Source organism: Amblyomma maculatum, chromosome 5 (genome assembly GCF_055883805.1).
Source record: "Amblyomma maculatum isolate TAMU_Amacu chromosome 5, ASM5588380v1, whole genome shotgun sequence".
NCBI classification, from domain to species: Eukaryota; Metazoa; Arthropoda; class Arachnida; order Ixodida; family Ixodidae; genus Amblyomma; species Amblyomma maculatum.
Genome location: NC_139348.1, coordinates 50,610,141 through 50,622,672, shown reverse-complemented (window position 1 = coordinate 50,622,672; position 12,532 = coordinate 50,610,141).

Genomic DNA, 12,532 nt, shown 5'->3' with positions numbered 1-12,532 from the left:
ACAGTAGGTATAAGCACGCGCCCTGGATGCCTCATGCCCACACGCAGTGACGCGGGTGAGGGTAAGTGGGTGCACATAAGCGAAACGTCTCTAGTAATACGTACGTCTCCGATACGCGAACAGAGTCCGTAACAGTATTAATAAGCAAAAATAGTTTCCATGTACATAATTAAGTCCTCATTGGTCGCTGCACTATGGGACAGGATCAAAAATTAGAATAGGCATTCGTGTATACGAAAAAATTCTGCCATTGTACGCTCTCTTTCTCTCTCTCTCTCTCTCTCTCTCTCACTATTTCTAGTGCGTGTGTGTTTTCTTGATTTGCAGGACTATCGGCTGAAGATTTATAGAATGACATCTTGGAAGAAGGCCGCAGAGCAGGCAACAAAACAGAAGAGGCACACACAGACACAAGAAAAATATTGGTTGGTTGGTTTGTGGGGTTAAACGTCCCAAAGCAACTCAGGCTATGAGAGACGCTGTAGTGGAGGACTCCGGAAATTTCGACCACCTGGGGTTCTTTAACGTGCACTGACATCGCACAGCACGCGGGCGCCTTGCTTTTCTCCTCCATCGAAAAGCGGCCCCGAGGCAGACACAAGGAAAACGCTAACCCGCACATGTTAGACCAGCTAGCTCAACGTTCTACTCTATTATTATAGAATGAGAGTATCAGGTGCTTCTTGCACGGATATTCCGATACAGGGCTTTGGACATTCGAGGATTGTGGCACCGGGAAATCGTTACGCAGGCATTGCGAAGCTGATATAACAACGTGGGGTTTTGTGGACGGGTGTCTTCCATATGGGGCATTCGTGGTACAACAACCAGTATTTGTGTTCTAATTTCTTAACAGTGGTTTCATACATGTCCTTTTATTGACACTGCAACACACGGCGAAAGAGTGGGGAAAAAAGGCGCATGGAATTGTGCGTAGGAGTTATGAGCGCTGCTCCTGATATCTGCCCCAGAATTGTCCATGCCGTCGTGATAAAAGGGTTCTCGCTCTGCAAACTAACAGACTACTACTTTCGAATTTTTGCAGACGACCAAATCAGCAATTAAATATAACCGCCAAAGATAATTTTCTTTTGGTGTTTCATTGAATCACTAGTCATGTATAAAAGACATATCTCCGCTTGAAACAGGTGAGCCGAATGGAGAACACAGCCGTGCGAGGTGACGCGCTCAGCTACCGAACAAGCGAGGGCATTGAGACAGGCTATAGACGAGTTGCAAAACCTACAAGTTAGCTTCCCTGTGAGGCAGGAATTCCTGCACAATGGCGGCTTAGACTTACTTTGGAATAATAGTTGGGAGCAGGGCTGGCACAGCGACTGGCGGCAGAGTAACTCCCGCACCCCTTGCCCATTCGTCACAGCATTCCGCACGTGGGTCGCCAATTCTAAAACTCCTTTCCTCACCCAGTGTGGCAGTGCTCTCCCTTCCTTTATGCCCGCGTCAAGAATGTTCGAAAACCTGTTCTCGCATAATGGCGTGTGCGACGGGGACTGCATCCGAAGCTGCGTGGACTGTAGTAGATGCATGCACTGGACCTAACTATTGCCGCGGAGTCAGGTTCTGCCGCAATTGTGCATAATTTTCTGCCTCACAGGGAAGCTGACTTGTAGGTTTTGCAACTCGTCTATAGCGCACCGAGTGCCAGTGCGCTCCCAGAGACGCATCTACTGGGAGTAAATTGAAAATGCTATGACCTTTTGTATCCGGTAGAGCACAGAGTGCAAACAGGAGCGGTCGATATTAGAGAGATTTAGCTTACCGTGATCCGCGATACGCCACCGTGGCTCTCTACCGCGCGTGGGCGGGGGCGGTCAAGCTGATTGGTCCCGGCGCGGCAGGTCTTTGTGCCGACATCCAGTATGTGGCGCCATCTGTCAGCAGCAAGGGGGGTCTGGGCATGCGCAGTGGAACGCGCGGTGGCGGATCCCAGTAGCGGATCGCGGATCACGGTAAGCTAAAACTCTCTATTGGCATGCATACCGCGTACCGTTCTCACGTGCTCGTTCTGGATAAGGTGGTAATTATGCTTTGCTTCCGTACTCAAAAGCGTTTGGAGTGGAGGGAACATGACACAGCACACGTGTATTCATAAAAATACTTAGTCTGAATTCACATAACGATTAAAAACGAAAGGTTTGAGCAACATGCAGAAGTGAAAAATGAACTTGTATTCATACGTCCGGTGAACGTTATCGGGTACTGGAACGCCTATTAGTACGCGCTGAAAAGTCCGGCCCGACACGCGGTAGAAAGAAATATCGAAGTAAATAAACGAAACACAAACGTGCGTGTTTCGTATGCGCACCCACAGGACAAGCATTCTTGCAATTTTTTTCACTGCCTCCATGCCAAGTGTAGCCTAAATTTTCAAAAAAAATATTCGCTGAAGAAGCTGTAGAAAAGCGCAACATCAATTTCTTCAATCGCTGTTTTTTTTTAGGGGGGGGGGGGTGGCACTGCTTTTGCATATGGTTATGAACGGTATAAATTACGTTCTCAGCAGATCATCAGAAGTGCCGGAATTCGCTTTTCTTATTTTTATTTTGATTACTTACAACACTCAGCTTCTATGGTCAACTTTGCAGAAATGCTGCCATGGACCGTACTGCACTGCGTGGAAATAACAGTTTCGAATGCAGACAACATAACATAAGCAAAAGCGACGCCGCTGAGAGAACAGCTGGGAGCATTTCAGTGCGATAATAAAAAGACAGCATAGCAGAGAAGCGCTTGCCTAGAAGTAAACAGAATTACCGGATTCCTTCGGCCCACACGCAGTGGCAGTGATGGGGCTGTGTGTGTGTGTTTGGGAAGGGGGGAGGGGGGTTGATGTATACAAGAAAATCGCGCAGCAAAGTACGTGGTGAGTAAAGCTTCTCGGACTGCAGTTGCAAGACTTTTGAGTCACTTTGATTCTTTTTGTGAAAAGGTGCTGTCATACTGACCATTTCCTATTATGCGCATGCTCAAGAAATTTTCAGCTCCCATACTTGCTCACCATTCCAGGCGAGAATGGAGAAGTTCCCTTCAAGAGCTTTTTACGAAACGTTTCCTTGATCATCGCGCTGACAAGTTGCTGGAGAATAATTAGGTGCAGCGAAAGTCCATTCCAGGCTTTCAGAAATGCACATCGGGTCTCTCTGCCTGTACTTCTCAAGCCAGAATGCCTGGTCAGGTTTGCCAGTGTCCTTTTGTGCCAGAATAACATATAGCGCGAAAGTGGTCTAAGTTGGGTCCGCAGATATCTCACATGCCTGTGCGCACTCTAAATACTGGCTGGCAGGTTTTCGTGCCTCTGCAGCTGAAGGTAGGCAGGCGAAGGGAGACATGCCTTTGTCACACTGCCATGGGAGGCATTGTTCGGAGTAGCGGTCGGGTGGGGTGAAAGGGGGACTTGAATGAGGAGAACCTGTCAGAAAAGGACGAAGAGAAGAGATGTACACAAGGACGACTGAGGTAGCCCATTGTCCACGGGCAGAGACTGAGGCCAATGACCTTCGCCAAGCCCACCGCCCCTTTGTAAATGAATTTTCGCCAAGGTGAGCTTGGGCAATACAGCCGGGCAAGCGCATTTTGTAGTGTGTTTTATTGACTAGTCTATCCACCTCAGGAACAAAGTGATGCGCCGAAGCAAAATCTTCCCGAGGCAGGATAAGCAGATCAACAAAATTACTCATCATCATCATGACTATAAACAATACACAGGAGAAGTCTCTGATATCCTTCAGACATAATAATTTGCCATCTGCATCAAAACGAGGGTGCATAGCCCTCAGGACGAAGCGGCAGTTTGAGCCAGTTGGTAATACAAATGAAAACAGAACATAATAGGAACACAGTGGTTGTCTTGTGTGCCTTTCATGCCCTTGTTCCTTTTGAGCTAAAACTCCCTCTAAACATAATTCATCAAGCAGGCATGTTTAGCCGCATTCGTGCTACAAAATGTGTCAAAACGCGCTCTGAGAAATGTCATTGTTTTTGTGAGTGGACAAACTTCTAATAATTTCAAGCTGATCAGATTGTTGACGAGACTGCTCCTTCCAAAATCTACCACCTGTGGCAGGCTGAGATAAAACTTATGCATATGCATGTAATGTTTCGTTTTTTCTTTCTTTTTTTTTGCAGTACGAAAGCAAAACCTTCATAATTCAACCTCACAGAACCGCGCACCATGTGCTCGTACAGCGCAATGGTCGCCGATAGCCTACATAATGTCCTTGTTTTCGGTAAAAGGAGCCTGGCAAACTGGAAATTTCTTGCTTGTTTTGGTAGGGTATGTCCACACCACTAACCAGGCCGGCTTACTCTTTTCAACTCTGTCCAGGAGACGGTCACAGGCGCTAAGGCTAACGCAGGCACGCCTCGGCGCGTTTTTGCGTGCTTTTGTTGTGCAGGGTTTTACTGAGTTTTATCAGAAAATCCTTTTCCGTTGTTTGAAAGAGTACTGAACAAGGGTAGAGAGGGAGCCTCAGTTCGCAAGAGCAGCCCATGTTCCCACAGGTAGACTTGTGCAAAAAATCATTAGTACTTTACACATTTTTTTTTTCATAGGGATAGGAGCAGTGCGTTCCCCAATGGTGCAAATCTTTTGTTAGTATAAGTATAGTATACAAGGGCCACAGAAATATTTTCCATCATATCGCACCTTTCTATTTTTGGTATCCACTTGAGCTATCGTGAATGTATGTCGACGATGTATCATCAACTCGCTCAAGCTTCCACTCTATCAAGAACAGTGAACAACAATAAAACGAGGTGACGATCAACGTACTTTTCATTTACGTTACGCACATGCGGTCATGGCCGAATCGAGCGGCGGCGGTCCGCGTCGCTGCTCAAGGTCAGCTCTGGTAAGGGAAGCTAGCACCCCGCAATCCTGCTATCCGCTGTAGTCTAGCTAAGAACAGGTTAACCCTTCCCCCTGCGCACGAGGGGAGAAGAATGGGGCTTTGAAAACCCACCCTCCAACAAAAGAAAGTTGCTCTACAAAACAAAGGTTGGGTCGCTCGGCCAACTGGGGGCAAGGCCGGTAGGCTCTTTCTCAGTCCTGAAGCAGTGGCATAGCCTGGTGACTGGATTTGAACACATACCAAGATGGCCGCCGTGGGACCCCCGCCTTAACCCACGGCCGGTCTCGAGAAAGAGCGCGCTCTCTCCCTCGAGACCGGCCGTGCTTAACCATGCTACTTGACAAGCTGTGTTCCGCAGAGGACCTCCTTTACGCTCTACTTCCCTCCGTCTTCTTTAAGGCCGCTGTACGGTCACTATTTGGGCGCTGCGCCCGTCCGCTCGAGGACGCATCCGCCAGGTCCTAACAATGGGGCGGACGGAGGCATGCGTCCTCCGCCCGGCTGCCGCACAGAGTTCGTCAACTTCAACTTTTGTCGCATGCGTTCTGGAGGCGCATCGCAAGCTCCTCCTACTTTTTCAAAGATGGCCGCCGGCCGACCGAGCGTAGGCGAAGCCAACGTTAATAGGGGCGAAGCAAGGCCTAGGCGGGCGGTGCCTGTCGATGAAAGATAGACCATGTCGCTATTGCTCGTTTATTACGATTATTCAAAGCGACTTGGAAGTTTGCCTTGCCATGTGCATAAGCATCGAGTGACAGTTCCCCCAGTGGAGTTGGCCTGCACCGAGTTGACGAGTGGCCGACAAACCTACGGAAGATGTACTACTGCTACACAGTTGCGGTGCCTCGACGTGTTTATTTGGAGCCGTTTGTGATTGCTGCAGGATTTTCACGGACAGCATCAAGAAGCAGTTCCCCGCAGTGAATTAATTCCCTGTGCGCGTATCCAGTTTCATAGCAACAACAATTAGTGGGAGTGTAGCGAAAGTGATACGTTCGGAACGACTGCTGTTTTGCCAAGTTGGTGAAATCGCCTGCAAGTATATCTGTTACGAGTGAAAAGCTCACTGCACACGCTTTGTTTTGCGAATGTTGATATGAATTTTGAGCTGTGCTAGACGCATTCATTCGTCTGCGTGCAGCGATCGCGAGCAATCACTGATATCAATCGTGTTTCGTGTATGTGCTGTGCTTCAGAACTGCCGTGGGTGTGAAGTGCCCTTTCTGAAAACTGTGTTTTACGTGCGCGAAACGATTTTGGCTGCACGGAGAAGCGTCGGGAAGCCGGCACCAATCTGCGGCTTGATGCTTCGTGAAGTATGTTTGCGATGGTTGCTTGTTATCGTTGCTTCGTGTGATGTCTTGACAGATGTGTTTATTGGGTTTAATTGTTGTACTCCGAATGCTCTCATTACAACCGTGCGCGGACGGCATTGTTGTTAGTGTTCTTGGCCTCTTTATATATAGGTATGAGTTGTGGGCACACAACCACGGCGGGCTTGTAACCAAGTTTTAGTGCCGAGAAAAAAAAACAAACAAAACACAACGCATTCTTGTTCTGTGAATGGAACGATTACCTTAGAAATGGCTGAGAAAGCTAAGAGGGTGTGTAAGAATTTTTAGGACAAGTGTAATAGATTGGGCAGTGTTATATGGTACAGGAAGAAAAGTACAGACACAATCTGAAATGAAATGCCATCTTATGTGTTATTCAGTTTGCCCATTTAAGCATTATAAGGTTAGAAGGATGGACGTTTTCTGCACATTGTGCAGGACAGTCCTCATGATATTCGCATAAAAAAAAAATCTCGCACTGTAAGCCATAATAATAGAGTAAGAGTACCTGCAAGCAAGATCTCAGTAGAAAACCACCTGCACGAAAGTGTATAAGGCTCCATGGATTAAGCTTTATCATGCGGCTCACAGAGCATAGTGTGAACCTTGGGGTGCAAATACATGGCACAAGACAAATGTTTACATCTGGCATGCCTTAAGCTGCATGCAGTAACACTTCATGAGAGTGATGAATGCTGGTACTCTCAAGTATGACTCAAGGAGCAAAGATTTTAGGGATATAGCAGAAATTAATGAGTAGAAGGTATGTAACACGGTCACACAAACACTTGCGGTCCTTACTGAACTCGATCTGCATTCAGCTCGTGCAGTCGTGCCCGAGCCTGCTTGGATCGAAGCTGTTTCTAAGCGCTCTTGAGTTTTGAAGCACATCCGAGAGCGGGTGTCGCCACCCTCGATGTCACGTAACGGACACGAAGGAAGCTTCTCAGTGGTCATTCAAAATGGCCGTGCAGCACCGGATGCTTCAATGCTTCCTGAAAACCTCAATGCGGATCACAAGCGTTCGCGTCGCAGAGGTATAAGAAGGAGCAGGTAATTTCAGACTGAGTTTGCTAAGAAATGGGCTGCTACCACAGTTCTTTCAAGTGCATTACAATGAAAAACCAAATGTATATGCAGAAAATAGCATCTCATAAGCTTTTGTACTCTCAAGACAGGCAGTTTGCACATGTAAGCACTTCAGACGTCACGTGAAATCCTGTGAACAGCTGACCAGCGGCATTTCCCTCATTGTTTTATGAACAGCCAAAAACAACAATGCTTTTCATAATGGCAATAACATGCACCTATTATTTACTGCAGATTTCCTGCTCTCATTGATTCATTTCTTTTTTTTTAATATTTACTTCTTAATTATTTCGTGGTTGAAATTGCCTACAAGTATTTGATTCGTTTGAAAAGCTCACTACACATATCTTGCATTCTGAATGCTGAAATAAAGTTCGATCTGTGCAGGTAGTCGCGTTTGTTCTTCCCCCTGTAGTGACCGTGCATGCACGGCTTTTTCCCTGCAACGTGTCCATCATAAATATTGATTGTGGCTCATGTGTACTGTGCCTGAAAACAGCCTTGGGTGCGATGTGATCTTTCTGGAAACTATTTTGTATTAATGAAATGATCTCCACTGTCTGCTTTCTGATGTGACTACAGAAGCATCGGCACCACTCAGTGGCTTGATTCTTCATGAAGTATAATTCTTGCAATTATAGCTAGATTATAGCAAGCCTGTCTTGTTCTGATTAATCGTTATGTTGTGGGTGCTGGGCATCATGATGGTGTGCCGACAAAACTGTTAATTTTCTTGTCTCTCTAAAAAGGGTACATATCTATGATGGGTACCGAAGGTTTGGTGCTGAGCCAAAAACAAGAGGAGAGATTCATGTCCCGATAGAGCACATGCCGTGTAATCAACTTCTGTCGTTCTATCCTTGGCTCAACAGAGCAAGATGCCACCAAATGAATGGCTAAGAAAGATGGTAAGGCCCATTATAAGACTGTAATGAATTGGGCAATATTATGGTGCAGAATTAAAAAAAAAATGTACAATCTGAAAGGAATTTTCAACTTGTCTAAACATTCTTCCAGTTGCAATGATACAACAATATACAGGTACTTGCACACTTTTACCAGGGCAAGGCCCTTGATCACACTGAGGGGAAGACGAATTCAAATAACGAGTTGCAACTGAGCAAGACGAATTTTCAAACAAGTTTCCTTGAGACTAAACCGTGAAGGTTTAGTCTCGGGTAAAATCCATTACCTTCCATTACAACTACATTACCTTGCATTGCCTTGAGCTGCATAAAGTGATGCTTCTTTAGAATGTTAAATGCTGCTGCTTAGTGTAGCAAGAAAATGAAAATTACTTGGCAAGAACCAAATGTTGTGGAGAACCAGAATGGGGAGGATAAACATTTATTTTCTGGCTTCAAAGACCACTATACCGGTAACAGATGCAAGATGCTACAACTGGGGATATGCATATAACAGCTTAAGTTTGCTGCTACAGACAGGCAATATTCATTTTTTGTTCATGGTATAGCATGCAGAAATCTGGATAAAATATCCTTTGCTTTGTTGAATTTCCTGGCTTCATCCAGAGCAGTGCAGCATTACTATCAGGCAACACAAACAGCTTGAAATCTCAAAAAAAGCCATGTTACATACACCTAAAATCACTGGAGTGCTTCTAAGTACTCCACAGATATGGTTGTCAAGTGAAAATGCATGCAGTTGTGCCAGCATGTACCTAATTAGCAATCTCGGACTGACCGAAAGCTTAGTGCGCTTCACGACTCTGGAACACAGCACCTTACAGCATGTTATGTGTCCTCTCAGGGCAATGTACTTCTCTTTCCCTGTTGAGCTCAGTGGCTATTTTTATAATGTCCTCCTAAATGAAGCTGTCACTGTATACACCCATTGCAAGGACCCTTTTGTATTTAAAATTCCACAGAGCCTGTCTCCACATGTGACACTGCACAAGTGTGAAGAAGTGAGACTACAGTACAAGGCTGCATGCTTGAGGAAAACACAATTGTAATGAATGAGCAAGAGTAGTGCTTTGCCAACTTATCTATTTATTCAATTTGTCGGGGTGGCGCAGTGGTTGCGGCGCTCAACTACTGTTCCCAAAGACGCGGGATCAAATCCCGGCCTCAGCGGCACCTTTTCGATTCAGGCAAAAAGCAAGGCGCCCGTGTGCTGTGCGATGTCAGTGCACATTAAAGAACCCCAGGTGGTCAAAATTTCCGGAGTCCTCCGCTACGGCGTCTCTCATAGCCTGAGTTGCTTTGAGACGTTAAACCCCACAAACCAACCAACCAACCAATTTGTGATAGAAAAGAACCCAGCAATATAGTCATCCACACTGCTCAAAGGCAAAACAGCATTGTCTGCTAGTCTACAAGGTGGGATCATCACTATATGTTGTGCATACCACTGTGTATCACTGCTGCATTACAACAGTACCCCCCCCCCCCCCTTCTCGTTTACTTGGGGACTACGCATTAAAGCAGACAGGATCTCCCAAGTGTGAAACTGCATGAACTAGTTTCTATCCAGATTTAAGGGGAACAAAGTGGAAACGAAAAGCACAAAAATAAGGCGCACAAGAATCCGTAGTGTTGGCCAATGTTATTCGACGCAGCCCAAAGGCCTGGAGAGTGAATGAAGGGAAATGACAATGGCAGAGAAGGAAATGAACACAGTACAGCGCAGGTAGGAACGCATCCACAAAGCTTCACAGGAATTTGTGCATGATCCTGGAAACATCTAAAAAGTAACATTGAAACACAGACAAAAAAAAATAAAATCAGGAATGCATATAGAAACCTACACGCATCATCTAACACGGGACAGGATGATGTATCATGCAGCATGAGCTCTTCAGGCGAGCAGAATCTGGTGGGGCGATCTAAACTAAGGGCTATTGAACCATTCACAGACTAGAACCTTGCAGTGGCAGTGAAGCGAGGGCGCTGTTACGCATTCGAGAAATAGTAACCCAGCATAACATGATCAATAAAACGGCAAAAGAACACGATTACAGGGAAAGAAGAGTGATTGAAAGGCGCTCTTTCTTTCCATCTTTTCCTGTGATCATGTCCTTGCGCCGCTCAAATGGTCAGTGTGAACCAACTATAGCATTACAGCAAGTACTACAAGCATAAAATGGTCAGCACATGTAGCATCCTAGTGGCATGTTTCCATTGCAAGGCAGATGCTGTTTGAGTTACTAAATGGCCCGTATGGATGAGTTGCGAATGATTATTGCATATGCATGCATCCTCTGGTAAGTATGCAAAGCCTCACTGGTCCATACATTTACATTCAATGCTTTTGTAGAGACAGACTCCCTAACGAAGGATCCTGCAGCGGTTGACCAAAGCATGAAATGTGTTTTTTTACGGTACACCTGCTGCTTGGTGATATTGTAAAATGACCCAGAAGCCTCCATATGTGCCTGTAAATACACAAAATTCAGTGAGATGAGCAATCCAAAACACAAAGCTACATTAGATGGGTTTTTAAGCATAGGTAGCATTGAGGAAAAAAAACACTGCCAGTTTCAGTTGATTAAGGAAATAAGTAAGTATACAAAATGCAACCATAATTTCAAACGGTTCGATGGTGCGCATAGCCAGAATTTTTTTAATCAGTTTCAAACAGGCCAGGTGATTGTAAACAGTCAATAAAAGCATTTTTCTTGGATTGACAAGATTATCCAGCAGCTTTCTCACTATATGCAATTATAATATTGACCTAGTAAACATCTTGCAGTTCAGTGCTGCTTTCCTTGCCTCTCTGTCTTAGCATTCGTTCCTTGTTACACGAGCCACCGAGTATAAAACATCTGGGTTTGCAAGGCATTTAGCCTACCGTGGCAAGGATGCCTAACATCCACACACACTCGCTTTCTTCCATTTTTCTTTTATTTGATAGTTCAGAGTTCCAAGCACAGTTTTCTTTCTTATAAGAGTATTGAATTCTCAGAGGGGACATTTTATTCGATATCACAAGGTGCAGTTTTGTCGCGACTCTTTTGGAAAACCACTGTGTTTACATGCCACTACAATTGGTTTCTGTTCTTTGAATTGAATGAGGATCTGTGTATTCACTCCACGATGAATTTGATGTATGGGCTTGCAGGATATTTATGTAAACAAAGCAAAGGACTCGGGTAGGTAAGTACACTAGTCATAGAAGTACAGTATTTCATGTTCACAGACAAGTCAAAATTCCGTCAAGTCTGCATGCTGTCCTGGCAACTAAGTAACATGCTATTACACTTGGTCACTGTTTTACAATTAGCCCCTAGACAGTTTTTCTCTACAAGTGGGGACCCTTAGCTAATGCAAGGCAGTGGCCGCTAAGTATTTCTTGATCCCAACTGACCACTCCGGCCATGCACTATTACTCTGTCGTGCAGGGACGTGACTTTTCAGTGCTTACTCTTAGCTGTATTGTTTTTAAGTATGAGAAACAGTGAAATAAAACTACAACAGAAGAATAAAACACTCATTCCACACAAAACATCCAATATATACATATTTGTACTTAGAATAGTCATTTCATATCATGCAATGTTTCGAAAACTTTATGGACTCTTCCTCAGCAGCAGCACAATTGGGCCATAATTCTTGTTTATTTGTGCTCGGCACTAACTGTACAAATATTTCACTTGAAATTTGACTAGTAGAGGCTGTCTCAATTGGTAACAATTCTTTTCAGTACATGCTGCAGCTGAGTAGCTTGAGCTGTGTTGCATGTTAACACTCAATTGCCAGATTTCATTTGCTACTTTCTGTGTCTAAAATGACAAAAGCAGTGCATACACATGAAACCTAGGAAGACCAAATGGCATAGGTCAAGAAAAGGAAGTGTATGCTGCACTTGACATGAAGGCACTTATTAATATAGGCAGCATTGAGCACAGAGATGGAGAAACTAGTATTACGTACTGGGGGGCATGCGAATTGTAGTTTTGCCAACCAAACCGATTATGAATAGCATAGTCTTGCTGCTGAATCAAATATGAATAGTGCTGAAAACCAAACTGAATACAAATAAACTAGTTGAGCAGCTATTTTAAATGTGTTTGAAGAAGTAAACACATTGAATTTTAGAGATAATTTGAACATGCACTGTTTGAATCATTTGCTATGGCATGGATACCATAACAAATGATTCCATGCACTTTTAAAGATTTGTTACTGTCATGAACCTCGACACATTTTCTGCGTGCAAATGCATCTCGTATGCAACACCACAGCTGTACGTTGCAGCCAGAAATGAGGATTACGT